At 45.5% G+C, this 27,922-nt stretch overlaps 1 long non-coding RNA gene across 1 annotated transcript; it reads right to left on the bottom strand.

Moving 5' to 3' along the window:
• On the bottom strand, nt 1-22,882 carry LOC143809783 (uncharacterized). The gene is made up of 2 exons (XR_013222454.1): nt 22,784-22,882; nt 1-273 (listed from the first exon to the last, which is right to left on the bottom strand). It is a non-coding gene; the product is annotated as an uncharacterized LOC143809783 (long non-coding RNA).
• Nucleotides 22,883-27,922: the final 5,040 nt, after the last annotated feature.

Genomic DNA, 27,922 nt, shown 5'->3' with positions numbered 1-27,922 from the left:
TACACATAATCAGGTAGAAAAAAAAATGTTTAATAACCAGAAAAGTAATATGTTTCTATGTCTTGAGCATCCTCCTCGCTCTCTCCATCTTGATCTGTATCAGACACATCTGGACATTCTTCCACATCATCTTCTGAATCAATGTCACTTTCTTCCCCTAAATCTTCTTGCTGTAAGGGATCTGTCTCATCAGCAAGCAGTATATTTTGCACTTGCTCAACATGAAGGGCATTTGACAAGTCAAATATTCTCCTCGCCATTTCTGAAGAAAAGCTGAAGCAAGAGAGAGAATATGTGTTAGGGCGCAATGTGCCTGAGAAGCACACTCTTATTTCTAACAAAACCTTCTATGACAAAATCCACAAATTTAGCACTAGCTATTCATAAAACAAGCTAAAAAAACAATTGGGATGAATAAAAACAGCAAATTCTAACCGTCAAAATTGTGACACATTCAGGGGCAATGAGCCTGAGAAGCCGAAACACTGATATCTGATCTCCTGCAGCTCTGCAGCACAAGAGGCTTCTCAGGTTTCACACAGCCTTTAAAGTTAGGAAGGTACTGGGAGGAGGATGTTTCCCAGAAAAACCACTGAAAATAGAGAAATGAAACTAAGTGAGCTGCGCCTGTCAGATCATTTGCCCCTGACGGGGGGTTAAAGGCATCATGTAAGATGTTTCTTGGATAGCCTCTCTCCATAAATCTACCCTTGAGATTACGTGCCTCATGGTAAAACGTTATATCAGATGAACAGTTCCTCTTTACCCTCAAATATTGCCACTTAGGGATCTGTCATGATTCCCAATGGCAGGGACATAGTCAAAATCAGGACTAGCTCTAGGAAGATGGAATCTAAGCTGACCGCGATGCTGAACCTAACGCACAACTAACAATAGCCGGGGAACATACCTGCGTTTTATCCCTAGATGTCTCGCACCAGCTGGAGATCTAGCTACCCCTAGTAGAGGAAAACACAGATCTGGCTTGCCTCCAGGGAAACCCCAAAAGGATGATAGTAGCCCCCAACATATAATGACGGTTAGTGGAGAGGAAAACACATACGTAGTATGAATACAGGTTCAGCAAAGAGAGGCCCACTAACTAAATAGCAGAAAATACAAAAGAGGACTTCGCGGTCAACTCAAAACCCTACAAAACACAATCCTGAAATGACTTTAAACTCCGATGTCAACTCATGACACTGGAGTGGTCATTTCAGTTCACTAGAGCTTCCAGCAACAAGATTCACATAAATGAATGCTGGACAAAAACATACAAAAATACAAATGATCCAACTTAGCTGAATCCGCAGACTTAGGAGCAGGTAGCAAACAACAGAGAGACTCTGGTAACTGATAGCCGGCACTAGAATGACTGAGAAGCCAGACTATATAGGAAACTCCCATTTCCTGATGGGAACAGGTGCACTGGAAATAGGAGACAGAAGTCAACCCGTACCACCAGTAGCCACCAGAGGGAGCCCACAAACAGAATTCACAACAGTACCCCCCCCTTGAGGAGGGGGCACCGAACCCTCATGAGAACCACCAGGGCGATCTGGATGAGCCCTATGAAAGGCGCGGACCAAATCAGAGGCATGAACGTCAGAGGCAGTCACCCAAGAATTATCTTCCTGACCGTATCCCTTCCATTTAACCAAATATTGAAGTCTCCGTCTGGAAACGCGAGAGTCCAAAATCTTCTCCACAACATACTCCAATTCACCCTCCACCAGCACAGGAGCAGAAGGCTCAACAGAAGGAACAACCGGTACCTCGTACCTCCGCAACAACGACCGATGGAAGACATTATGAATAGTGAAAGATGCTGGTAGGTCCAAACGAAAAGATACAGGATTAAGAATCTCCAAAATCTTATAAGGACCTATGAACCGAGGTTTAAACTTAGGAGAAGAGATCTTCATAGGGACAAAACGAGAAGATAGCCACACCAAGTCCCCAACCCGAAGACGATAACCCACACGACGACGACGATTAGCAAACTGCTGAGTCTTCTCCTGGGACAACTTCAAATTGTCCACCACATGACTCCAGATCCGGTGCAATCTATCCACCATCGTGTCCACTCCAGGACAATCCGAAGATTCCACCTGGCCAGATGAAAAACGAGGGTGAAACCCCGAATTGCAAAAGAAAGGAGAAACCAGAGTGGCAGAACTAGCCCGATTATTAAGGGCAAACTCTGCCAACGGCAAAAAGGCGACCCAATCATCCTGATCAGCAGACACAAAACACCTCAAATAAGTCTCCAAGGTCTGATTAGTTCGCTCCGTCTGGCCATTCGTCTGAGGATGGAACGCAGACGAAAAAGACAAATCAATGCCCATCCTGGCACAGAACGCCCGCCAGAATCTAGACACAAATTGGGATCCCCTGTCAGAAACGATGTTTTCCGGGATACCATGTAAACGAACCACATTCTGAAAAAATAAAGGAACCAACTCCGATGAAGAAGGCAATTTGGGCAAGGGCACCAAATGAACCATTTTAGAAAAACGGTCACACACCACCCAAATGACGGACATTCTCTGAGAAACCGGGAGATCCGAAATAAAGTCCATAGAGATGTGCGTCCAAGGCCTCTTTGGAATAGGCAAGGACAACAACAATCCACTAGCCCGAGAACAGCAAGGCTTGGCCCGAGCACAAACATCACAAGACTGTACAAAAGTACGCACATCCCGAGACAGGGAAGACCACCAGAAGGACCTGGCCACCAAATCTCTGGTACCGAAGATTCCAGGGTGGCCTGCCAACACAGAAGAATGAACCTCCGAAATAACTCTACTGGTCCACTCATCTGGAACAAACAGTCTCCCAGGCGGGCAACGATCAGGCCTATCCGCCTGAAACTCCTGCAAAGCACGTCGCAAGTCTGGGGAGACAGCAGACAATATCACCCCATCCTTAAGAATACCCGTAGGCTCAGAATCACCAGGGAAGTCAGGCTCAAAACTCCTAGAAAGGGCATCTGCCTTCACATTTTTTGAACCTGGCAGGTATGAGACCACAAAATTAAACCGAGAGAAAAACAACGACCAGCGCGCCTGTCTAGGATTCAGACGCCTGGCAGACTCAAGGTAAATCAGGTTCTTGTGATCAGTCAAGACCACCACCTGATGTCTAGCACCCTCAAGCCAATGACGCCACTCCTCAAATGCCCACTTCATAGCCAAGAGCTCCCGATTACCAACATCGTAATTTCGCTCGGCGGGCGAAAATTTTCGAGAGAAGAACGCACATGGTCTCATCACTGAGCAATCGGAACTTCTCTGCGACAAAACCGCCCCAGCTCCAATCTCGGAAGCATCAACCTCGACCTGAAAAGGGAGTGAAACATCAGGCTGGCGCAACACAGGGGCAGAAGAAAAGCGGCGCTTAAGCTCCCGAAAGGCCTCCACAGCCGCAGAGGACCAATTGGCAACATCAGCACCCTTCTTAGTCAAATCAGTCAGAGGCTTAACAACACTTGAAAAACCAGTTATGAATCGACGATAGAAATTAGCAAAGCCCAAGAATTTCTGAAGACTCTTCAGGGAAGTAGGCTGCGTCCAATCACAAATAGCCCGAACCTTGACAGGATCCATCTCAATAGAAGAAGGGGAAAAAAATATACCCCAAAAAAGAGATCTTCTGAACCCCAAAAATACACTTTGAACCCTTTACAAACAAAGAATTGGCCCGCAAAACCTGAAAAACCTTCCTGACCTGTTGAACATGCGACTCCCAGTCATCCGAAAAAATCAAAATATCATCCAAATACACAATCATAAATTTATCCAAATATTCACGGAAAATATCGTGCATAAAAGACTGAAAGACTGAAGGGGCATTAGAAAGACCAAAAGGCATTACCAAATATTCAAAATGGCCCTCGGGCGTATTAAATGCAGTTTTCCACTCATCTCCCTGCTTAATCCGCACCAAATTATACGCACCCCGAAGATCAATCTTAGAGAACCACCTTGCCCCTTTAATACGAGCAAACAAATCAGTCAATAGTGGCAAAGGATACTGGTATTTGACTGTAATCTTATTCAACAGACGATAATCAATACAAGGCCTCAGGGAGCCATCCTTTTTACCCACGAAAAAAAAAACCTGCTCCTAAAGGGGATGAGGAAGGACGGATATGTCCCTTTTCCAAGGACTCTTTAATATACTCTCGCATAGCAGCATGTTCAGGCACTGACAGATTGAACAAGCGACCTTTAGGAAATTTGCTGCCGGGAATCAAATCTATAGCACAATCGCAATCCCTGTGAGGAGGGAGAGAACTAAGTTTAGGCTCCTCAAAAACATCACAGTAGTCAGACAAAAATGCCGGAACCTCAGAGGGAGTAGATGAAGCAATGGAAACCAAAGGTACTTCCCCATGAGCCCCCTGACAACCCCAGCTTACCACAGACACTGTTTTCCAGTCTAGGACTGGGTTATGAGTTTGTAACCATGGCAATCCAAGCACTACAACATCATGCAAGTTATACAACACAAGGAAGCGAATCACCTCCTGATGGTCTGGAGTCATACACATAGTCACTTGTGTCCAGTATTGAGGTTTATTCCTAGCCAATGGTGTGGAGTCAATACCCTTCAAAGGGATGGGGACTTCCAGAGACTCTAGACTAAACCCACAGCGCCTGGCAAAGGACCAATCCATAAGACTCAGGGCGGCGCCAGAGTCCACATAGGCATTCACGGTAATAGATGATAACGAACAAATCAAAGTCACAGACAAAATAAACTTAGACTGCAAAGTGCCAACTGCAAAAGACTTATCAACCTTTTTTGTGCGTTTAGAGCATGCTGATATAACATGAGCAGAATCACCACAATAGAAGCACAACCCATTTTTACGCCTGTAATTCCGCCGTTCGCTTCTGGACAGAATTCTATCACATTGCATATTCTCCGGTGCCTGCTCAGAGGACACCGCCAAATGGTGCACTGGTTTGCGCTCCCGTAAACGCCGATCAATCTGAATAGCCATTGTCATGGACTCATTCAGACCTGTGGGCGTAGGAAACCCCACCATGACATCTTTAACGGCGTCAGAGAGACCCTCTCTGAAATTCGCCGCCAGGGCGCACTCATTCCACTGAGTAAGCACAGACCATTTTCGAAATTTTTGACAATATATTTCAGCTTCATCATGCCCTTGAGAGAGGGCTATCAAGGCTTTTTCAGCCTGAATCTCCAAATTAGGTTCCTCATAGAGCTACCCCAGGGCCAGAAAAAACGCATCCACATTGAGCAGCGCAGGGTCCCCTGGCGCCAATGCAAATGCCCAATTCTGGGGGTCACCCCGCAACAAGGAAATAACAATCTTAACCTGCTGAGCGGGGTTTCCAGCGGAGTGAGATCTCAGAGAAAGATACAATTTACAATTGTGCTTGAAATTCAAAAAACGAGATCTATCTCCAGAAAAAAATTCTGGTATAGGAATTTTAGGTTCAGACATAGAGGCATGTACGACAAAGTCTTGTATATTTTGCACCTTAGAAGCAAGATCATTCAGATTTGAAGCTAAACTCTGGATATCCATTTCTCAACAGCTGAGACCTGAGCCATTCAGGGATTAAGAGGAGAGAAAAGCAGCAGACTGCAATTAAGGCTAGACAGACTTCAGAGTAAAAAAAAAAAAAAGGTGTCAGAAACTTCTTTTCTCTCTTTCTTCAGCCAATACTTTTAACACATTGGGGCCGGCTATACTGTCATGATTCCCAATGGCAGGGACATAGTTAAAATCAGGACTAGCTCTAGGAAGATGGAATCTAAGCTGACCGCGTTGCTGAACCTAACGCACAACTAACAATAGCCGGGGAACATACCTGCGTTTTATCCCTAGATGTCTTGCACCAGCCGGAGATCTAGCTACCCCTAGTAGAGGAAAACACAGACCTGGCTTGCCTCCAGGGAAACCCCAAAAGGATGATAGTAGCCCCCAACATATAATGACGGTTAGTGGAGAGGAAAACACATACGTAGTATGAATACAGGTTCAGCAAAGAGAGGCCCACTAACTAAATAGCAGAAAATACAAAAGAGGACTTCGCGGTCAACTCAAAACCCTACAAAACACCATCCTGAAATGACTTTAAACTCTGATGTCAACTCATGACACTGGAGTGGTCATTTCAGTTCACTAGAGCTTCCAGCAACAAGATTCACATAAATGAACGCTGGACAAAAACATACAAAAATACAAATGATCCAACTTAGCTGAATCCGCAGACTTAGGAGCAGGTAGCAAACAACAGAGGGACTCTGGTAACATTGATAGCCGGCACTAGAATGACTGAGAAGCCAGACTATATAGGAAACTCCCATTTCCTGATGGGAACAGGTGCACTGGAAATAGGAGACAGAAGTCAGCCCGTACCACCAGTAGCCACCAGAGGGAGCCCACAAACAGAATTCACAACAGGGATCCCTCTCTTAAAGGGAGGGTGCCGTGATTTTAGTTTTTGTATTAATAATTATTGATTATACAATCAATTATTTTTAATACAAAAGTAAATGTACCTCTTTCATACTTTTTTATTTATTCACTTTTACATTCACCACTGGAGGCCGCCATTTTCATTAGTGTGGGTGTAAGTGTCTGGGCACGACACTTGCACACCTCACTTACGGCAGCCATGTACATAGGAGCCAACGGTCAGGCTCCGACTGCATCTCCTCCTGCCTCTCAGCTGTGACTTGGCCACGCCCACTGAGCTGCCACGTCACAGCTGTGAGAGGAGATCGCGGCCATTTTGTTTATTTCCCTCTGCCATCGCACACACAGCTCAGTGCGTGCGATGGCAGAAGCTGCTGCTGGGAGAAGCTGCTGCCGAGGGTCCAGGGTAAGTATCTGCAGCGAGGAGCTGTGATTGCAGCCTGTACTTAGTATTACATTACAGGCTGCAATCACTGCCGACCTGTTTAGAGCAGAGCAGGGAGATCGTCACACTGCTCTGCCCTGAACATGACTCAGCACATCCTGGGAGAGGAAAGAAGGTAAGTACAGCGTTTTTATTTTCTTATGCATCTACCACTGCTACCAGCCCCTATATAGCATCTAGCACTGCTGCCTGCCTCTGTATACCACTGCCTGCCTCTGTATACCACTGCCTGCCTGCCTCTGTATACCACTGCCTGCCTGCCTCTGTATACCACTGCCTGCCTCTGTATACCACTGCCTGCCTCTGTATACCACTGCCTGCCTCTGTATACCACTGCCTGCCTGCCTCTGTATACCACTACCTGCCTCTGTATACCACTGCCTGCCTGCCTCTGTATACCACTGCCTGCCTCTGTATACCACTGCCTGCCTCTGTATACCACTGCCTGCCTGCCTCTGTATACCACTGCCTGCCTCTGTATACCACTGCCTGCCTCTGTATACCACTGCCTGCCTGCCTCTGTATACCACTGCCTGCCTCTGTATACCACTGCCTGCCTCTGTATACCACTGTCTGCCTGCCTCTGTATACCACTGTCTGCCTGCCTCTGTATACCACTGTCTGCCTGCCTCTGTATACCACTGTCTGCCTGCCTCTGTATACCACTGTCTGCCTGCCTCTGTATACCACTGTCTGCCTGCCTCTGTATACCACTGTCTGCCTGCCTCTGTATACCACTGTCTGCCTGCCTCTGTATACCACTGTCTGCCTCTATATACACCTACCACTGCTACCTCTGTCCTGGGTAGCTAATCCTGTCCCGTGTACTGTGTCCTCAGCAGTCAGTATCACACAGGACAGGATTAGATACACGGCTCAGCAGTCGGTATCATACAGGACAGGATTAGATACACGGCTCAGCCGTCGGTATCACACAGGACAGGATTAAATACACGGCTCAGCAGTCAGTATCTAATCCTCTCCTATGCACTCCTCTCCCCCCCGCGTGTCTTTCCTCAATGTGGTTTATTATTTTTGTTGTGGGAGATGTGGGAGTCGAGGATTATGCGTTCGGTATGGTTTAAAAAAGATTAATAAAGGACTTTATTCTGGCCGAGTCTTTATTTACAATACAACTATAGGATTAGTAATGAATGGGTGCCTTATAGACGCCTCTCCATTACTAAGCCGTGGGCTTGATGTCACCGGACAATATGAAGGTGACATTAACCCCACAAATATGAACCCCACTTGCTACCGCTACAGGGCAAGTGGAAATTGCCAGGCAAAGCGCCAGAAAAGGCGCATGTAAAAGGCGGCTGAGAGCTGATGTTTTTAGCCTGGGGGGGGGGACAGTATCCATGGCCCCTTCCTAGGCTATTAATGTCAGCCCGCAGCTGTCTGCATAATATTTGATGGTTATTAATTATAGGGGGCCCCACGTCTTTTTTTGGGGGGTGTCCCCCATTTTAATAGCCAGTAAAGGCTGCAAGTACAGTTGGGAGCGTGTGAGTGTGAGCACACCCTCCCACCCACAGACCAGTACACTGCTCTCCTGAAATACTGTTCTCCTGTCACCCTGCTCCTTCCACCATACGTCTCTCACCTCCCTAGAGCAGCACAATACCATATGGATCACGTATAATGCCGCTATATATATATATATATATATATATATCACATAATACTCCCATAAAGACCACACATTATGCCAGGATATTATAATATATATATATAATATCACACATTATGCCGCCAAGTATTGTGTGATCTATGTGACGGTATTATATGAGATCTATATGGCAATATTATGTTTGATCAGTGTTGTGGAATGATGTAAAAACTATATGACGGTGGTATATGAGAACTATATTGTGGGATTATGTGTGATCTATGTGGAAGTACTAGGTGAGAATTATATGGCGGTATTTGTGATCTATATGGTGGTATGTGAGAACTGTATGACAGTATTGTGTGATCTATTTGATAGTATTGTGCGTGATGTATATGGCGGTATTATGTGTGATCTATATGGTGGTATTATGTGAGAACTGTATGACAGTATTGTGTGATCTATTTGATAGTATTGTGTGTGATCTATATGGCGGTATTATGTGAGATCTATATGGCGGTATTATGTGAGATCTATATGGCGGTATTATGTGAGAACTCTATGGCAGTATTATCTTCAGAAAGCGGACCCATTCTATGGTGGTTCTGGCTGAGCACCTGCACGTGGGTCTGGGGTAATAGAGGGGGCAGCATGACCTCCAGTTAGGTGCAGTCAGGGCTGGTGATGCAGCTGAAGAGAGGGGTCTCATTTTTATCGTTACTATAAGGCTACATTTCCTTCCCAGCATCACCCCGGACTGCGCCTGTCGTCTCGCTTTCACACATCACCAGGACAGGATGGAGAAGACAGGATCTGAGGAGGGGAATGAGGTCTGCATGCAAAGTCTGGATCAGAACAGGCCATCAATCTGCAGAAATGTTTCCTGGATTTCTGTGGAGCAGACGGTCCATCCATGTGTCTAAAAGACAGCGCTCTATGTACAATCCCTGGATGCTCCGCGCACTGAACATGGTGCCCCTCCATAGACCAGCACACTGCTCTCCTGAAATACTCTGTGCTGCTGTCACCCTGCTCCCTCCACCACATATCTCCCAGAATCCTTGCTGTCTGCCTTCCTCGGTGACTGTCTACTTGTCAGTATAAGGCTGCCGTCACACATTCATTATTTGGTCAGTATTTTACCTCAGTATTTGTAAGAGAAAACCAGGAGTGGGTGATAAATACAGAAGTGGTACATAGGTTTCTATTATACTTCTCCTCTAATTTTTCCACTCCTGGTTTTGGCTTACAAATACTGAGGTAAAATACTGACCAAATACTGCTAGTGTGACGGCAGCCTTACTCTGCAGTCACCAACAAAATGGCTGCTCACTGGGTTCCTGAATATCATCCTCTCTTATCCCTTAGCAGACACCCAGAAGGGAAGGAGAGGAGTGACATCACACACGTCAGCAGACTCCGCCCATATTTACTGCAGTGCAGTAATGTGAGCTAGTTGTACACTAGGTTTTTCTGAAATTTCAGCAGCTGCTCCCCCTAGTGTTTAAAAGTGGAAATTCCAAAACTTTTCAAATTATTTTTCATATTTTACTAAATTATAAACAAATGAAAATATTTTTTAAGAAAATTGAAACATTAATTCTTTACATTTTTACAATTGCTGTAAAAAAATTTTTTTTTATGGCACCTTCCCTTTAAGGCTAGGTGGGTGGTGGCTGTCCCATCTCAACAAGTTATTGGTTAAAGTGGGCTTCCTGAATATAGTTGTTTGTAGGCGACCCTCACCATCTTTCTTAATGGTGATATCCAGAAAGTTTATAAAATTTATACTGATTTCATGGGTAAATATTAGACCAATCTCATTGATATTTAAATCTTGAATAAATCTTTCAAAAGAAGGAATGTCCCCGATCCACAAAATAAAAATATCGTCAATGTAGCAATTATTCTGGGGGCGCCACCATGATGAATCTTCCTATAATAATTATAGAGGATAACTCAGGAGACTCTGCGTGGAACAAGACAACTACAGGACACAGTTTTATAAGTGGTAAAGTCTATATTATCACACGGTGATTCAAACAGGTGCAGAGAGAAACTCAAGTCCACAACACTTGGTGCAAATAATAAACGCAGCTTAGCAGTCTATAGGAAACTTCAGAGGAAAATGCAATGAAGCAGGAAGTCTATGAAGCACAGTTATTCTTGAGGATACTTGACACGAATAAATCCTTGTCTTAGTCCAGGCAACGATAGATTCAGTATGCTTATTAGGCAGTTCAAATCATATCTTAGCTCAACCAGGGAGTCCTGGTTGATAGTCTCAGGTTATTACAAAGCAGCAACAGCTTACATTTCCAGCAAATGCAGATGGAAGTAAACACGAACAGCAGATGAAGGAGGATTACTGGAAACTTGTGTATGCAGCAGGAACTCAGAGCAGAGTAGCAGGATCACCACACAGGTTCACAGGAGCAGGTGTATAGCCAGGGAGTAATCAGAGGTCAGGAGCTGGATGCAAGGCAGAATACTCTAGCACAGACTGAAGGCTGGGGTGGAGTCTTATAGCAGGAGACACAGTTCACATGAGACCAAAGATGCCATCTTGAAAAAGGGCAGTAATGCAGAAAAGGTAAAAAATGTTCAGAGTCCTGACATTACTCCCTCCTTAGAAGCGGCCTCAGGATGATCCTAGACCTGGTTTCTCAGAGAATCTGATGAAAATGAGAAATCTTCTGTTGGGCATTGATGTTTTCCACAGGTTCCCAAGAGTCTTCCTCAGGGGGATATCCCTGCCATCTTATCAGATATTGGAGCCGATTCCTGGAATCAATAATTTCCTCCGCCACAAATTGTTCTTGCCCATCAATCACCACAGGCTGCGGAGGTGGCACAACACGTCCCTGGAAGGTATTAGGAGATACAGGCTTTAGTAAAGATACATGAAAAACTGGGTGTACCTTCATTGTCCTAGGCAGCTTCAGCCGGCAGGCCACAGAGCTCACAATACCGTTGATCTTGAAAGGGCCAATGAATTTCTGTCCAAGTTTTTGTGAAGGAACGTTTAATTTCAGATTCTTAGTTGCTAACCACACGGAATCTCCTACCTTGAACATGGGTGCAGGTTTACGGAATCTATCAGCCGATCTCTTATAACGTTCTTGAGCTGTGGTCAGGGATTCCTTCAGAACCTCCAGATTGTCTCATCGCAGTCAGCCTTTCCTCCACTGCCGGAACCGGAGAATTAATTGGAGACCTAGATAAAATACACGGATGATAACCCAGATTGGCAAAGAAAGGTGTAAATTTAGTGGAGGAGCTCTGAGAATTATTATATGAAAATTCAGCTAACGGCAACAACTCCAACCAATCATCCTGGAGATGGCTGACATAACATCTTAGATATTGTTCCAACGTCTGGTTGGTACGCTCTGTCTGACCATTTGTCTGGGGATGGTAAGAAGAAGAGAGACAGACATTAATATTGAGTGCAGAGCAAAACCCCTTCCAGAATCTTGAAGTGAACTGTACTCCACGGTCAGAGATGATCTCATCCGGAACCCCGTGCAACCGAAAGACATTCTGTATAACCAAGTTCACTGTATCTTTAGCTGAGGGGAGGCCGGTGCACGGAACAAAATGAGCAGCTTTAGTCAGGCGATCAACTACCACCATGATTGTATTCATGCCCCCTGATGTAGGCAGCTCCACAATAAAGTCCATTGATATAGACCCCCAAGGGCGAGACGGAACAGGTAATGGTTGTAGAAGACCCGTATATGCCACATGAGGAGTCTTGTAACGGGCACATACCTCGCAAGAGAGAACATAGTCCTTGGTATCCTTCAGGCAAGTTGGCCACCAGAAAAATCGGCTCAGGAACTCTTGTGTCTTCTGTACCCCCCTGTGACCAGCCAACTTGGAGTCATGTACCAACTTGAGGATCTGCAGACGGACGACCTCAGGGATGTAGATAAGTCGATCTCTGAACCACATGCCACCCTTAAAGACAAGATTAATATCCACAGGTGGGTTGGCCAGAAATGCATCACTGTTATGACCCCAGTGGACAGGGTCTCAGAGGAACGTGTAAGTCTGCAAGATACAAAAATCCAGCTCATAGGGCTGTGGTAACTGGGTTGACCAAATAGCTACTCCTAACGCCAACACTAGAAGTAGCCGGGGATCATGCCTACGGTGATCGCTAGATGACTCGCGCCAGCCGGAGAATCTAACTACCCCTAGGAGAAGAAAACAAAGACCTCTCTTGCCTCCAGAGAAAGGGACCCCAAAGCAAGATACAAGCCCCCCACAAATAATAACGGTGAGGTAAGAGGAAATGACAAACACAGAAATGAACCAGGTTCAGCAAAGAGAGGCCAGCTTACTAATAGCAGAATATAGCAAGATAACTTATCTGGTCAACAAAAACCCTATAAAAATCCACGCTGGAGATTCAAGAACCCCCGAACCGTCTAACGGTCCGGGGGGAGAACACCAGCCCCCTAGAGCTTCCAGCAAAGGTCAGGATACAGATAGGAACAAGCTGGACAAAAATACCAAACAAAACAAAAGCAAAAAGCAAAGAAGCAGACTTAGCTTGAAAAACAGGAACCAGGATCAGAGGACAAGAGCACAACAGATTAGCTCTGATTTCAACGATGCCAGGCATTGAACTGAAGGTCCAGGGAGCTTATATAGCAACGCCCCTGAACTAACGGCCCAGGTGAGGATATAGAAAAAGACAGACGCTCCAGAGTCAAATCACTAATGACCACTAGAGGGAGCAAAAAGCAAAATCACAACAGTACCCCCCCCTTAGTGAGGGGTCACCGAACCCTCACCACGACCACCAGGGCGATCAGGATGAGCGGCGTGAAAGGCACGAACTAAATCGGCCGCATGAACATCAGAGGCGACCACCCAGGAATTATCTTCCTGACCATAGCCCTTCCACTTGACCAGGTACTGAAGCCTCCGCCTGGAGAGACGAGAATCCAAGATCTTCTCCACCACGTACTCCAACTCGCCCTCAACCAACACCGGAGCAGGAGGCTCAGCAGAAGGAACCACAGGCACAACGTACCGCCGCAACAAGGACCTATGAAACACGTTGTGGATAGCAAACGACACAGGAAGATCCAGGCGAAAGGATACAGGATTAAGAATTTCCAATATCTTGTAAGGACCAATAAAACGAGGTTTAAATTTGGGAGAGGAAACCTTCATAGGAACAAAGCGGGAAGAAAGCCACACCAAATCCCCAACACGTAGTCGGGGACCCACACCGCGGCGGCGGTTGGCAAAGCGCTGAGCCCTCTCCTGTGACAACTTCAAGTTGTCCACCACAAGATTCCAGATCCGCTGCAACCTATCCACCACAGAATCCACCCCAGGGCAGTCAGAAGGTTCCACATGACCCGAAGAAAAACGAGGGTGGGAACCAGAGTTGCAGAAAAACGGCGAAACCAAGGTGGCGGAACTAGCCCGATTATTAAGGGCAAACTCAGCTAACGGCAAGAAGGTCACCCAATCGTCCTGATCAGCAGAGACAAAACACCTCAAATAAGCCTCCAAAGTCTGATTAGTTCGCTCCGTCTGTCAGTCTGAGGATGGAAAGCAGACGAAAACGACAAGTCAATGCCCATCCTACTACAAAAGGATCGCCAGAATCTGGAAACGAACTGGGATCCTCTGTCTGACACAATATTCTCAGGGATGCCGTGCAAACGAACCACGTTCTGGAAAAACACAGGAACCAGATCGGAAGAGGAAGGCAGCTTAGGCAAAGGAACCAAATGGACCATCTTGGAGAAGCGATCACATATCACCCAGATAACAGACATGCCCTGAGACACCGGAAGATCAGAAATGAAATCCATGGAGATATGTGTCCAAGGTCTCTTAGGGACAGGCAAGGGCAAGAGCAACCCGCTGGCACGAGAACAGCAAGGCTTAGCTCGAGCACAAGTCCCACAGGACTGTACAAATGACCGCACATCCCTAGACAAGGAAGGCCACCAAAAGGATCTGGCCACCAGATCTCTGGTGCCAAAAATTCCTGGGTGACCTGCCAACACCGAGGAATGAACCTCGGAAATGACTCTGCTGGTCCACTTATCAGGCACAAACAGTCTGTCAGGTGGACAAGAATCAGGCCTATCAGCCTGAAATCTCTGCAACACACGTCGCAGATCTGGAGAAATAGCTGACAAGATAATACCATCCTTAAGAATACCAACAGGTTCAGCGACTCCAGGAGCATCAGGCACAAAGCTCCTGGAAAGAGCATCGGCCTTCACATTCTTAGAACCTGGTAAATACGAGACAACACAGTCAAAACGGGAGAAAAACAATGACCAGCGGGCCTGTCTAGGATTCAGGCGTTTAGCAGACTCGAGATACATCAGATTTTTGTGATCAGTCAAGACCACCACACGATGCTTAGCACCCTCGAGCCAATGACGCCACTCCTCAAATGCCCATTTCATGGCCAACAACTCCCGATTGCCCACATCATAATTTCGCTCCGCAGGCGAAAACTTCCTAGAGAAAAAGGCGCTAGGTCTCATAACAGAGCAACCAGGGCCTCTCTGCGACAAAACGGCCCCTGCTCCAATCTCTGAAGCATCCACCTCAACTTGAAAGGGAAGCGAGACATCAGGCTGGCACAAAACAGGCGCCGAAGTAAACCGACGTTTCAACTCCTGGAAAGCCTCCACGGCAGCAGGAGCCCAATTAATCACATCGGAGCCCTTCTTGGTCATATCCGTCAAAGGTTTCACAATGCTAGAAAAGTTAGCGATAAAACGACGGTAGAAGTTAGCGAAACCCAAGAACTTCTGAAGACTCTTAACTGACGAGGGCTGAGTCCAATCAAGAATAGCTCGGACCTTGACTGGGTCCATCTCCACAGCAGAAGGGGAAAAAATGAACCCCAAAAAGGGAATCTTCTGTTCACCAAAAAGACACTTTGAGCCCTTGACAAACAAAGAATTTTCACGCAAAATTTTAAAGACCATCCTGACCTGCTCCACATGCGAGTCCCAATTATCAGAAAAAAACAGAATATCATCCAGATAAACGATCAGAAATTTATCCAGATAGTTCCGGAAAATGTCATGCATAAAGGACTGAAAAACTGAAGGGGCATTAGAGAGCCCAAAAGGCATCACCAAGTACTCAAAATGACCTTCGGGCGTATTGAATGCGGTTTTCCATTCATCCCCTTGCTTAATGCGCACAAGGTTGTACGCACCACGAAGGTCTATCTTGGTAAACCACTTGGCACCTTTAATCCGGGCAAACAAGTCAGACAACAGCGGCAAAGGATACTGAAATTTGACAGTGATCTTATTTAAAAGCCGATAGTCAATACAAGGCCTCAAAGATCCGTCCTTTTTAGCCACAAAAAAGAATCCCGCACCAAGAGGGGAAGAAGACGGACGGATGTGTCCTTTCTCCAGAGACTCCTTGATATATGAACGCATAGCGGTATGTTCAGGTATCGACAGATTAAACAGTCTTCCCTTAGGAAATTTACTGCCTGGAATCAAATCTATTGCACAGTCACATTCCCTATGAGGAGGCAATGCACTGGACCTGGACTCGCTAAAGACATCCTGATAATCAGACAAGTACTCCGGAACTTCCGAAGGCGTAGAAGAAGCAATAGACACAGGCAGGGAATCCTCATGAATACCACGACAGCCCCAACTAGACACTGACATAGCCTTCCAGTCAAGGACTGGATTATGGGTCTGTAACCATGGCAGCCCCAAAACAACCAAATCATGCATTTTATGTAGAACGAGAAAACGTATTACCTCGCGGTGTTCAGGAGTCATGCACATGGTAACCTGTGTCCAATACTGCGGCTTATTTTCTGCCAATGGCGTAGCATCAATACCCCTAAGAGGGATAGGATTTTCTAATGGTTCAAGAATAAAACCACAGCGCTTAGCAAATGAGAGATCCATAAGACTCAGGGCAGCACCTGAATCTACAAACGCCATGACAGGATAAGATGACAGTGAGCAAATCAAAGTTACAGACAGAATAAACTTAGGATGCAAATTACCAACGATGACAGGACTAACAACCTTAGATATACGTTTAGAGCATGCTGAGATAACATGTGTAGAATCACCACAGTAGTAGCACAAGCCATTCCGGCGTCTATGAATTTTCCTCTCATTTCTAGTCAGGATTCTATCACATTGCATCAAATCAGGTGTCCGTTCAGACAACACCATGAGGGAATTTGCGGTTTTTCTATCACATTGCATCACATCAGGTGTCTGTTCAGACAACAACATGAGGGAATTTGCGGTTTTGCGCTCCCACAACCGCCGGTCAATTTGAATAGCCAGGGACATGGTATCATTCAGACCTGTGGGAATGGGAAAACCCACCATAACATTCTTAATGGCCTCAGAAAGGCCATTTCTAAAATTAGCGGCCAGTGCACACTCGTTCCAATGTGTCAGCACGGACCATTTCCGAAATTTTTGGCAATACACCTCAGCCTCGTCCTGGCCCTGAGACATAGCCAGCAAGGCTTTCTCTGCCTGAATCTCAAGATTGGGTTCCTCATAAAGTAAACCGAGCGCCAGAAAAAACGCATCAATATCAGCCAATGCCGGATCTCCTGGCGCCAACGAAAAAGCCCAATCCTGAGGGTCACCCCGTAAGAATGAAATAACAATTTTTACTTGTTGAGCAGAGTCTCCAGACGAACAAGGTTTCAGGGACAAAAATAATTTACAATTATTCCTGAAATTCCTAAACTTAAATCGGTCTCCTGAAAACAGTTCAGGAATCGGAATCTTGGGTTCAGACCTAGGATTTCTGGTAACATAATCTTGTATACCCTGCACACGAGCGGCAAGCTGGTCCACACTTGTAATCAAGGTCTTGACATTCATGTCTGCAGCAAGCTTAAGCCACTCTGAGGTAAAGGGGAAAAGAAAAAAAAAAAAATGAGAGAGGGAAAAAAAAACTCAAAATTTTCTTTCTTATAATCCCACTTCTGCAATGCATTAAACATTTAATACTGGCCTGGCATACTGTTATGACCCCAGTGGACAGGGTCTCAGAGGAACGTGTAAGTCTGCAAGATACAAAAATCCAGCTCATAGGGCTGTGGTAACTGGGTTGACCAAATAGCTACTCCTAACGCCAACACTAGAAGTAGCCGGGGATCATGCCTACGGTGATCGCTAGATGACTCGCGCCAGCCGGAGAATCTAACTACCCCTAGGAGAAGAAAACAAAGACCTCTCTTGCCTCCAGAGAAAGGGACCCCAAAGCAAGATACAAGCCCCCCACAAATAATAACGGTGAGGTAAGAGGAAATGACAAACACAGAAATGAACCAGGTTCAGCAAAGAGAGGCCAGCTTACTAATAGCAGAATATAGCAAGATAACTTATCTGGTCAACAAAAACCCTATAAAAATCCACGCTGGAGATTCAAGAACCCCCGAACCGTCTAACGGTCCGGGGGGAGAACACCAGCCCCCTAGAGCTTCCAGCAAAGGTCAGGATACAGATAGGAACAAGCTGGACAAAAATACCAAACAAAAGCAAAGAAGCAGACTTAGCTTGAAAAACAGGAACCAGGATCAGAGGACAAGAGCACAACAGATTAGCTCTGATTTCAACGATGCCAGGCATTGAACTGAAGGTCCAGGGAGCTTATATAGCAACGCCCCTGAACTAACGGCCCAGGTGAGGATATAGAAAAAGACAGACGCTCCAGAGTCAAATCACTAATGACCACTAGAGGGAGCAAAAAGCAAAATCACAACACATCACCTTCATAGGCCTCCCTGCACTCCTTCCACAAGTCCTGATCATGGATAACTCCGATGAAATTGGCATCAGATAGAATGGTCTTGGACAGGGCTCCAGGTATGGAATCCGCAGCATGGATTCGGGATAAAGCATCAACCTTCCCATTACGAGAACCTGGACGGTACGAGATAACAAAGTTAAATTGATTTAAAAATAAGTTCCAACGAGCCTGACGAGGAGAAAGACATCTAGCGGATCTAAGGAACTCTAGATTGCGATGGTCAGTTAGCACTATGATCTGTTGTGCCGCTCCTTGCAGATGATGCCTCCATTCTGTGAAAGCCGCAATAATAGCCAGCAATTCCTTGACTCCCACAATGTGATTCTTCTCTGCTGAGGTTAGTCCAGGGGAAAAGAAAGCACAAGGATGTAGCAGACCCTTCTCTCCAGTTCTTTGGGAGAGAATAGCCCCCAAAGCATTATCAGAAGCATCCACCTCCACAATGAAAGGAATGTTGGATCTGGGTGTATCAACAGCGGTGCTGATGTGAAACAGACTTTAAGCCGATCAAAAGCTTCTTGAGCCTGTGATAACCACTTAAAGGGCTTCTCCTTCTTTGTCAAGGAAGTAATGGGACGGACAATATCAGAAAAATTTCGAATGAAGCGTCTGTAGAAATTTGCAAAACCAATAAAACGTTGGACCTCCTTAACGTTCTTGGGTACCGGCCAGTCAAGGATAGCCTGAATCTTACCAGATTCCATGTTCAGCCCCTGGGGAGAGATGATATAACCTAAGAACTGTATCTCAGAACGATGGAACTCGCATTTCTCCGGCTTAATATACAGATGGTTCTCTTTCAGACGTCTTAGAACCGTTTTGACATGTTCATGTTCCTGTAGAGAGTCAGAAAAGATTAGTATATCGTCCAAATAGATCACTACAAACTGGTCCAACAAATCTCTGAAAATGTCATTATCAAGGTGTTGAAATGTTGCAGGGGCGTTACAAAGCCCGAAGGGCATCACAAGAGATTCAAAGTGTCCATACCGGCATCTGAATGCTGTCTTCTCCTCATCCCCTGGACGAATACGCACCAAATTATAAGCCCCACGAAGATCCAGTTTAGAGAACACCTTAGCATGGCAGACTCTTTCCAGTAATTCAGGAATCAGAGGCAAAGGGTAACTGTTTCGTACGGTTACCTTATTGAGTTCTCGATAGTCAACACAGGGTCTCATCCTTCTTCTTTACAAAAAAGATAGGTGCCCCTGCTGGTGAGGAAGAAGGACGTATGAAGCCTTTGGCCAGATTTTCATCTATATACTCTTTTAAGGCTTGAAGCTCAGGTGCCACCAAAGGGTATACGTTACCAAAAGGAATGGCTGCCCCGGGAAGCAGCTCAATGGGACAGTCATAATGCCTGTGTGGAGGAAGCTGATCTGAATTCTTCTTGTCACAGATGTCAGAGAACTCTTTATAAGCTGGAGGTAAAGAAAATACCTGTACATGTGGTTCCGTAGCCGTCGACTCAGGGACAGCTTCTGTTAACGCTGAGTTGCTCCTTGTTGGGAAGATAATCTCCTTGGTCTCCCAGTTGGTAATTGGGTTCTGAGAACGCAACCAAGGAATGCCTAGAATCACCGGAAAATGAGGAGAAGAAATTAGCAAGAAAGAAAGTTGCTCCTGATGCTTAGGCTCCAACAAAATTTCAAGGGGTACGGTCTCCTGATCCACAGGCCCAGAGATTAAAGGTGACCCATCCACTGTTTCCATGGTAATTGGAGAGGATCTTTGCTGAATTTTAATACCATGTTCCTTGGCAAATGCGATATCCATGAAACTGCCACCTGCACCAGAGTCAATCATAGCTGAACTGGAAATCCACTGTCCTGAACACAGGATATTAATAGGGAGAGAACAGTGAGAGTTCTTTTCCTTCAGCTCCTTGGGAGGTGAAGTCATAGAAAGTGAATGGAATACAGCGTTTAAAGGCAGGCTACATTCAGAGATGTCAGATTCATCATCACAGTTGTCATACTCCCCTATTGCTGCTAGCACCTTGTTAGGCCGTCTAGGACACTTAGGACAATTGATCAAGAAGTGGTCAGACTGTCCGCAGTAGAAATATAGACTTTCACGCAGGCGATGCTCCTGGCGCTCATTGATCTCGCGCCTCTGGACGGAATCAATTTGCATGGGCACCTCCTCCACCTCCCGAGAGGTTTTACCTGCAGGCTCTTTGGAAGGAAGGGAAAAGTTAGAAACACGGTTATATGCAGCAAATTTCTCCTGCCTACGCTCAGTAAGGCGAATGTCTATGCGCACACAATGCTGTATAAATGTCTCTAGCTCTTGTGGTGACTCAGAGCAGGCTAGTTCATCTTTTAGAATACTAGACAGACCCCTTTTAAAAATAGGCAATTGTGTATAACTGTCCCAATTGGTATCTACCACTAATCTCCTGAATTTAGTGCCATACTCAATAACAGAACGTTTAGCCTGGCGTAAAGACAACAAAGCAGATTCAGTGGTTGCATGGCGATTAGGGTCATAAAACATTAATGCCATAGCGGCCAAGAAATCATCCAAGTCATTTAACCGTAGGTCACGAGACTCAATCATCGGATTCACCCAGGCGAGCGCTCGTGAGGTCAGTAGCATTATTACACACAATACTTTGGATCTATCAGTAGGAAAACGGTCAGCATGCACATCAAAATATAGCATACATTGATTCACAAAGCCACGAAATTTGTCGCGATCACCATTAAATCTGAATGGGGGCAACTTAGGTGGGCCAGCTGGTGGCGGTTGCCCAGAGGGTAAAGTCACTTGTGCAGCTATTTGCGTGCTTATGTCCTTAAAAGCCCATCCATACTGGGACTCTATGCCAGCAAGTTTGTTTTCCTGGGTTGCCATGCGGTTGCTCAAGTCCTGCAAAGTTTGTCCAAACACTTGTTGATTGTGTTCCAAGCTTCCAAACATCTTTTGCAGACCTTCCACATCTTTCTGCAGTGATCTAATTATGGAAAACACCTGCTCTAATTTGCTTTCTGCAGTCATTGCTCCAGCAGTCTCCTTTTTTTTTTTTTTTTAGGCTAGAGTATCCTTTAATGATTATAGGGGATAACTCGGGAGACTCTTTGCATGGAACAAGACAACTACAGGACACAGTTTTATAAGTGGTAAAGTCTATATTATCACACGGTGATTCAAACAGGTGCAGAGAGAAACTCAAGTCCACAACACTTGGTGCAAATAATAAACGCAGCTTAGCAGTCTATAGGAAACTTCAGAGCAAAATGCAATCAAGCAGAAAGTCTATGAAGCACAGTTATTCTTGAGGATACTTGACACGAATAAATCCTTGTCTTAGTCCAGGCACAGATAGATATGCTTATTAGGCAGTTCAAATCATATCTTAGCTCAACCAGGGAGTCCTGGTTGATAGTCTCAGGTTATTGCAAAGCAGCAACAGCTTACATGTCCAGCAAATGCAGATGGAAGTAAACACGAACAGCAGATGAAGGAGGATTACTGGAAACTTGTGTATGCAGCAGGAACTCAGAGCAGAGTAGCAGGATCACCACACAGGTTCACAGGAGCAGGTGCATAGCCAGGGAGTAATCAGAGGTCAGGAGCTGGATGCAAGGCAGAGTACTCTAGCACAGACTGAAGGCTGGGGTGGAGTTTTATAGCAGCAGACACAGTGCACATGAGACCAAAGACGCCATCTTGAAAAAGGGCAGTAATGCACAAAAGGTAAAAAATGTTCAGAGTCCTGACACCTACTCCCCAAAAATAACGGTGTCCTCCCACCAGCCCAGGAGCAAATTGGCGTAGGTAGGGGCACAGGGACTGCCCATTGCCGCGCCCCGGAGCTGGTGGTAAAATTTACCGTCAAATAAAAAATAATTATGGGTGAGTATATACTTAAGTAACTGGACGAGGAACCGATTATGCTGCTCAAAATTGATCCCTCTAGTTCTCAGAAAGAAATCAACAGCCCTCAGTCCCATATCATGGGGAATACTACTGTACAACGCTTCAACGTCGATGGATGCCAGGTACGTGTTTTCATCAACGACAATGTCCTCAGTCTTTAACAGCAAATCTGATGTGTCACGTATATAGGAAGGTAAAGCGGTAACAAATTGTCTCAGTATCTTATCGATATAGATGCCACAATTTTGAGAGATTGAGTCATTGCCAGACACAATTGGCCTACCTTTTAAAGGTGAAAGACCATTGTGTACCTTTGGGAGACTGTAAAACACTGGTATTGTAGGTGTCTTCTGTACCATAAAATCCCTTTCATTTTTAGATAGTAGTCCTCTACAGTATGCTGTTTATTTCTTTCTGAGAACTAGAGGGATCCGTTTTGAGTAGCATAATCGCTGATACATTCAGGTGCGTTCCATTTGTTAATTAAGTGAGTCTTTATTAGGTGCGGTCCGGACATTTGACTATAGGCACTTTATCTGGAAGGTACATACAGTACCTGGTGCTGGTGTCCTGCATCGTGATGGACAACGGAAAGCTAAGTAGCAGTCTCTGATATCATCTGAATACACTCCTGATGAACCTCTTTTGGGTGGAGAAACGCATCGAGTTGTGAGACTGATTATATTTTTTGTATTATGCCTATTCATGGAACATCTCTTTTTCTCTCCAAATATGAACAACTTCTCTGTAGGGCTCTACAGCTTTCTATCATCACCCAACAGGAGAAACAGTATCTGTGGGTAGCTAACCCGGTCACGGCTACTTTCTACATGCTGCCGAAAATCCACAAGGATAGGAATAGACCTCCTGGTAGACCTATCGTCTCCAGTATAGGCAGCATGTGTGAAAAGGCGTGTGAGTATCTGGACTTCTTTCTTCAACCTATCGCCTCATCCCTTCCCTCCTTTATTCGTGACTCCTCGCATTTCATTGACATCTGTGGACAGATTGATCTTCCGGAAAAATATCTACTAGTGACATGCGATGTTGAGTCGCTTTATTCCAACATTGGCCATAAAGAGGGGACTGAGGCGGTTGCATACTTTCTAAATAAAAACAGTTCTATGGATAGAGGCCATGACTCCTTTCTACTTGACCTGTTGACTTTTATCCTCCATCACAACTTCTTTCTCTTTGATAGGGTGTATTATCTGCAGCGATCAGGCGTGGCGATGGGCGCGAAATGTGCACCAGCCTATGCGAACATCTTCTCGGGCTGGTGGGAGGAGACTTGTGTTTACCCATTACCGGCATTCGCGACCCACGTACACGCCTGGTTTCGCTTTATAGATGATGTTTTCATCCTGTGGAAGGGCACTGTAGAGGATTGTGTGGATTTTTTTAATCATCTCAACTCCAACCCTTATAACATCTATCTCACATATTCCTTCTCTATTAGTGAGATCACCTTCTTGGATTTGAAGATCTTTCCTCAGGGGAATGGCTTGGCGACGAACCTTTATCGCAAGCCAACTGCAACGAATTTGTTATTGGCATTCACAAGCTTTCACCCCTGACACACTAAGGTGGGTGTCCCCACAGGACAGTTTTTACGTGTTAGGCGTAACTGTACTCGCGATTCTGATTTTTTAATCCAGGCTCGGGATCTAACGGATCGCTTCCAGCAGAGAGGTTACCCGAAACGTGTTATATCTACCGCCTATCAAAGAGCAAGAAGTCAGGATCAGAGATCTCTTTTGGCCCCCAGGCAACGGTGTCAGGAGACACAAACCAGATTCATTACTGACTTTAACAGCAGTTGGACACAGGTCAGTAACATCTTAGCCAAACACTGGCAGATTCTACGAGTAGATTCACAAACAGCAGAAATTACTAGTGAGCAGGGCCGGACTGGCCATTGGGCAGTTCTGGCAAATGCCAGAAGGGCCGGTGCCAGTAGTGGGCTGCTGCACGCCGACTCACCCTTCCCCCCCCCAGCGCCGCCACTGCCGCATTCAACTATACTGGCGTCTATGATGCCTGTACAGTTGAATGCAATAATGGAGGAGAGAGCGTCACCTGACGATCCCTCTCCCATCATTCCCCGCTCTGCCTCTGACACTGCGGATGCGCGCGCACTCACTGTGTCCCAGGCAGTGCAGCGGCAGCTGCCGAGACAGGAGCAGGGATCACCGCAGGGAAGAGGGGAGGTGAGGAGTGTTTTTTTTTTACTGGACTGTGGGGCCATTCTAGGGGGGAGGAGAGATGTGGGGTCTGCTGTATACTACTATGTGGGCTGTGCTGTATACTACTGTGTGGGCTCTGCTATATACTACTATGTGGGCTGTGCTGTATACTACTATGTGGGCTGTGCTGTATACTACTGTGTGGGCTGTGCTGTATACTACTGTGTGGGCTGTGCTGTATACTACTGTGTGGGCTGTGCTGTATACTACTGTGTAAGCTGTGCTATATACTACTGTGTGGGCTGTGCTATATACTACTGTGTGGGCTGTGCTGTATACTACTATGTGGGGGGCTGTGCTGTATACTACTATGTGGGCTGTGCTATATACTACTGTGTGAGCTGTGCTGTATACTACTATGTGGGCTGTGCTATATACTACTGTGTGGGCTGTGCTGTATACTACTGTGTGGGCTGTGCTATATACTACTGTGTGGGCTGTGCTATATACTACTGTGTGGGCTGTGCTGTATACTACTATGTGGGCTGTGCTATATACAACTGTGTGGGCTGTGCTGTATACTACTATGTGGGCTGTGCTATATACTACTGTGTGGGCTGTGCTGTATACTGTGTGGGCTGTGCTGTATACTATTGTGTGGGCTCTGCTGTATACCACTATGTGGGCTGTGCTATACACTACTATGTGGGCTCTGCTGTATACCACTATGTGGGCTGTGCTGTATACTACTGTGTGGGCTGTGCTGTATACTACTATGTGGGCAGTGCTGTATACTACTATGTGGGCAGTGCTGTATACTACTATGTGGGCAGTGCTGTATACTACTATGTGGGCTGTGCTGTATACTGCTACATGGGCTGTGCTGTATACTGCTACATGGTCTGTGTTATCTGCTATGCGGGTTGTGCTATATACTATGGGGGGTATATTATATTCTATGGGGGAGGCCGTGTTATATACTATGTGGCTGTTATATACTATTGTGGGGGTATATTATATTCTATGGGGGAGGCTGTGTTATACTATGGGGGGCTGCATTATATTCTATGGGGGCTACATTATATATTATGGGGTGGCTGCATTATACTCTGGGGTGGCTGCATTATACTCTGGGGTGGCTGCATTATATTCTGTAGGGTGGTGGCTGCATTATACTATATGTGGGCTGCATTATACTGTATCAAGGATTATGGGCAATACGTTATACTATATGAAGAACTATGGGGTGCATTATACTATGGGAAGTGAATTGTACTACATGGATGACTATGGCAATGCATTATACTATATGGAGCACTATGAGGAGTGTATTATGCTATATGGAGGACTGAGCAGTGTATTTTAATATATGGAGGACTATAGGGAGTGTATTATACTATATGGAGGACTGTGGTGCACATTATAATATATGGAGGACTATGGGGTGTATTTTACTAAACAAGTAAAATGCTGCATATTCAGATTGTTTTTGGTGGAACAAAAATCCTTGTTCTCAGCAGCACATCGCCGGTGTAAACTGTAGATGTGCTGCTGATAACATGATACTGTATGGGGATCTGTCCCATCATTCTGTCCCATCGTTAATCCTCAGCTGGTGGAAAGAGGCCGGGAAACAAGTGTTGAACAACTTCAGTATTGTTGATCAAACTCATTTAGCGGCCTGAACTCAGCACTTGTAAATACAACCGAAATGCTTTTGTGTGATGTGCAATATGTTAGCATTTGGAGCCCCATTTTAATCTTTGCCTAGGCGTAGGGCCCCACTTTGCCTAAAACCGACCCTGCCTACAAGTGTACAAAGATATTATACAGTTACCATGTGACAAGTGGGCCTGTGTAACTTCAAATGCCAGGGCTGAATTTTAGTCCCAGTCCGGCCCTGCTAGTGAGCGACCCCTTATGACAGCAAGACGGGCTCCAAATTTAAGGGATCTGATCACTAGGAGCCATTTTAATAGACCTACGACGAGACTTAATAGAGGCATTATCCTTAAGGGTTCATTTCCATGTGGGGACTGTAATGTCTGTCCTCACATGGTAGTCACACGGGACGTTTTTGTCCATCCTACTCGTTTGAGCAGGCATCCCTTGAGGGCATATATCAATTGCAAGTCCAGGGATGTCATCTATGCCCTCATTTGTCCATGCAAAATGATATACGTTGGACAGACGTCGCAAGAACTTAGGAAACGGGTCCAGAAGCATATATCCACGATACATCTAGCAGCTTCGGACTCAAGGAAAGGAAAAACCCTTACTCCAGTGTCTGAACACTTTTTGGAACATCATAGCGGTTCCTCTGCGAATCTGCGGGTGGTTGGTTTACAAAAGATCACCCGTAATGAGAGGGGAGGGGACAAGCATAGGAATCTCTTACAAGTAGAATCTAGGTGGATTTTCCTATTACAAACTGTGGCCCCCCTTGGACTTAATGAGGAACTTCTCTTTACGGGATTCCTCGGCTGTTGATTTATGGTTTGTTTTTTGTTTTTTTTTTGTTTGTTTTTTTTCTTCTCTCTTTTTTATTATTATCCCTTGTCCTGGGCGATTAATATATGCGATTTATCTGTGACAATCTTTTTCTTAGGATGGTGCATTTGGCCGAGACAGTCCTTGTCATTCACTCCTTTACCATCTGGGAATTGGATAGACTATTATCGGAATATATCTCTGGACCCTGGAATTGGAGGAGGGACTGTGGACTATGCGACAAGCCACTTCTTTACCTCTAGACGGGATTAAAATTTCTACATCGGGACGCCATATATGTGGAATCGGGCTGGACACTCCTTTGATGTACATGACCTGATGGGCATGGATTATGTGCCTTGGACCCTTTCCGATGTCATTTTGGTCTATGGATGAATGGATTAAGAGTTTTCCTTGGGACAATACTTATGGACTATTCTTGTATTATTTTGGACTATCTTCAGTTGGGTAACATGAGATGAATATGCATCACTCATGTCCAGTTGTACTGTGGATATGATGGTAGATATGGTTGCATGTGAGATATGTTTGGCTTGTTCATTCATACACATGTATATATTCTATATGGCTGTGGATCTGTGTCCAGACTGTACCGGGATATATATATTTATTTCCGGGGTTTACTCTATTACCTTATTTGCTGCATAGACTACTTGATTGTATTTCATATCCATAGTTTGCCATTTCTATATATATGTGTATGTTTTACTTGATATGTACTTTCCATCTAACCTTACCTTATCCCTCAGGTGCCCCACTGATTTTACAGCCATATTGTCTCCTGGGCTTTTGCTCCAGCCATTGCATTTCTCACTTAGCTGTTATGGCCCCTTTCTCGTTTGTCCTCTTTTTTCCTTTCCCTTTCCTCCCCTCCTTCCCCGTTCTCGTTCCGGTCGGCCTATCTCCCTGGGTCCGGTTATGTTTCCTGGGACGCTTGCGCAATGCGACTCAATATTGAGTCGGCTTTGCGCAGACGCCGCTCATCTCCATGGAGACCC

This window comes from Ranitomeya variabilis, chromosome 2 (assembly GCF_051348905.1).
Source record: "Ranitomeya variabilis isolate aRanVar5 chromosome 2, aRanVar5.hap1, whole genome shotgun sequence".
In the NCBI taxonomy this organism is placed as follows: Eukaryota; Metazoa; Chordata; class Amphibia; order Anura; family Dendrobatidae; genus Ranitomeya; species Ranitomeya variabilis.
The sequence above is the reverse complement of the archived record's forward strand: the minus strand, read 5'-3'. Positions and strand labels throughout refer to the sequence as shown.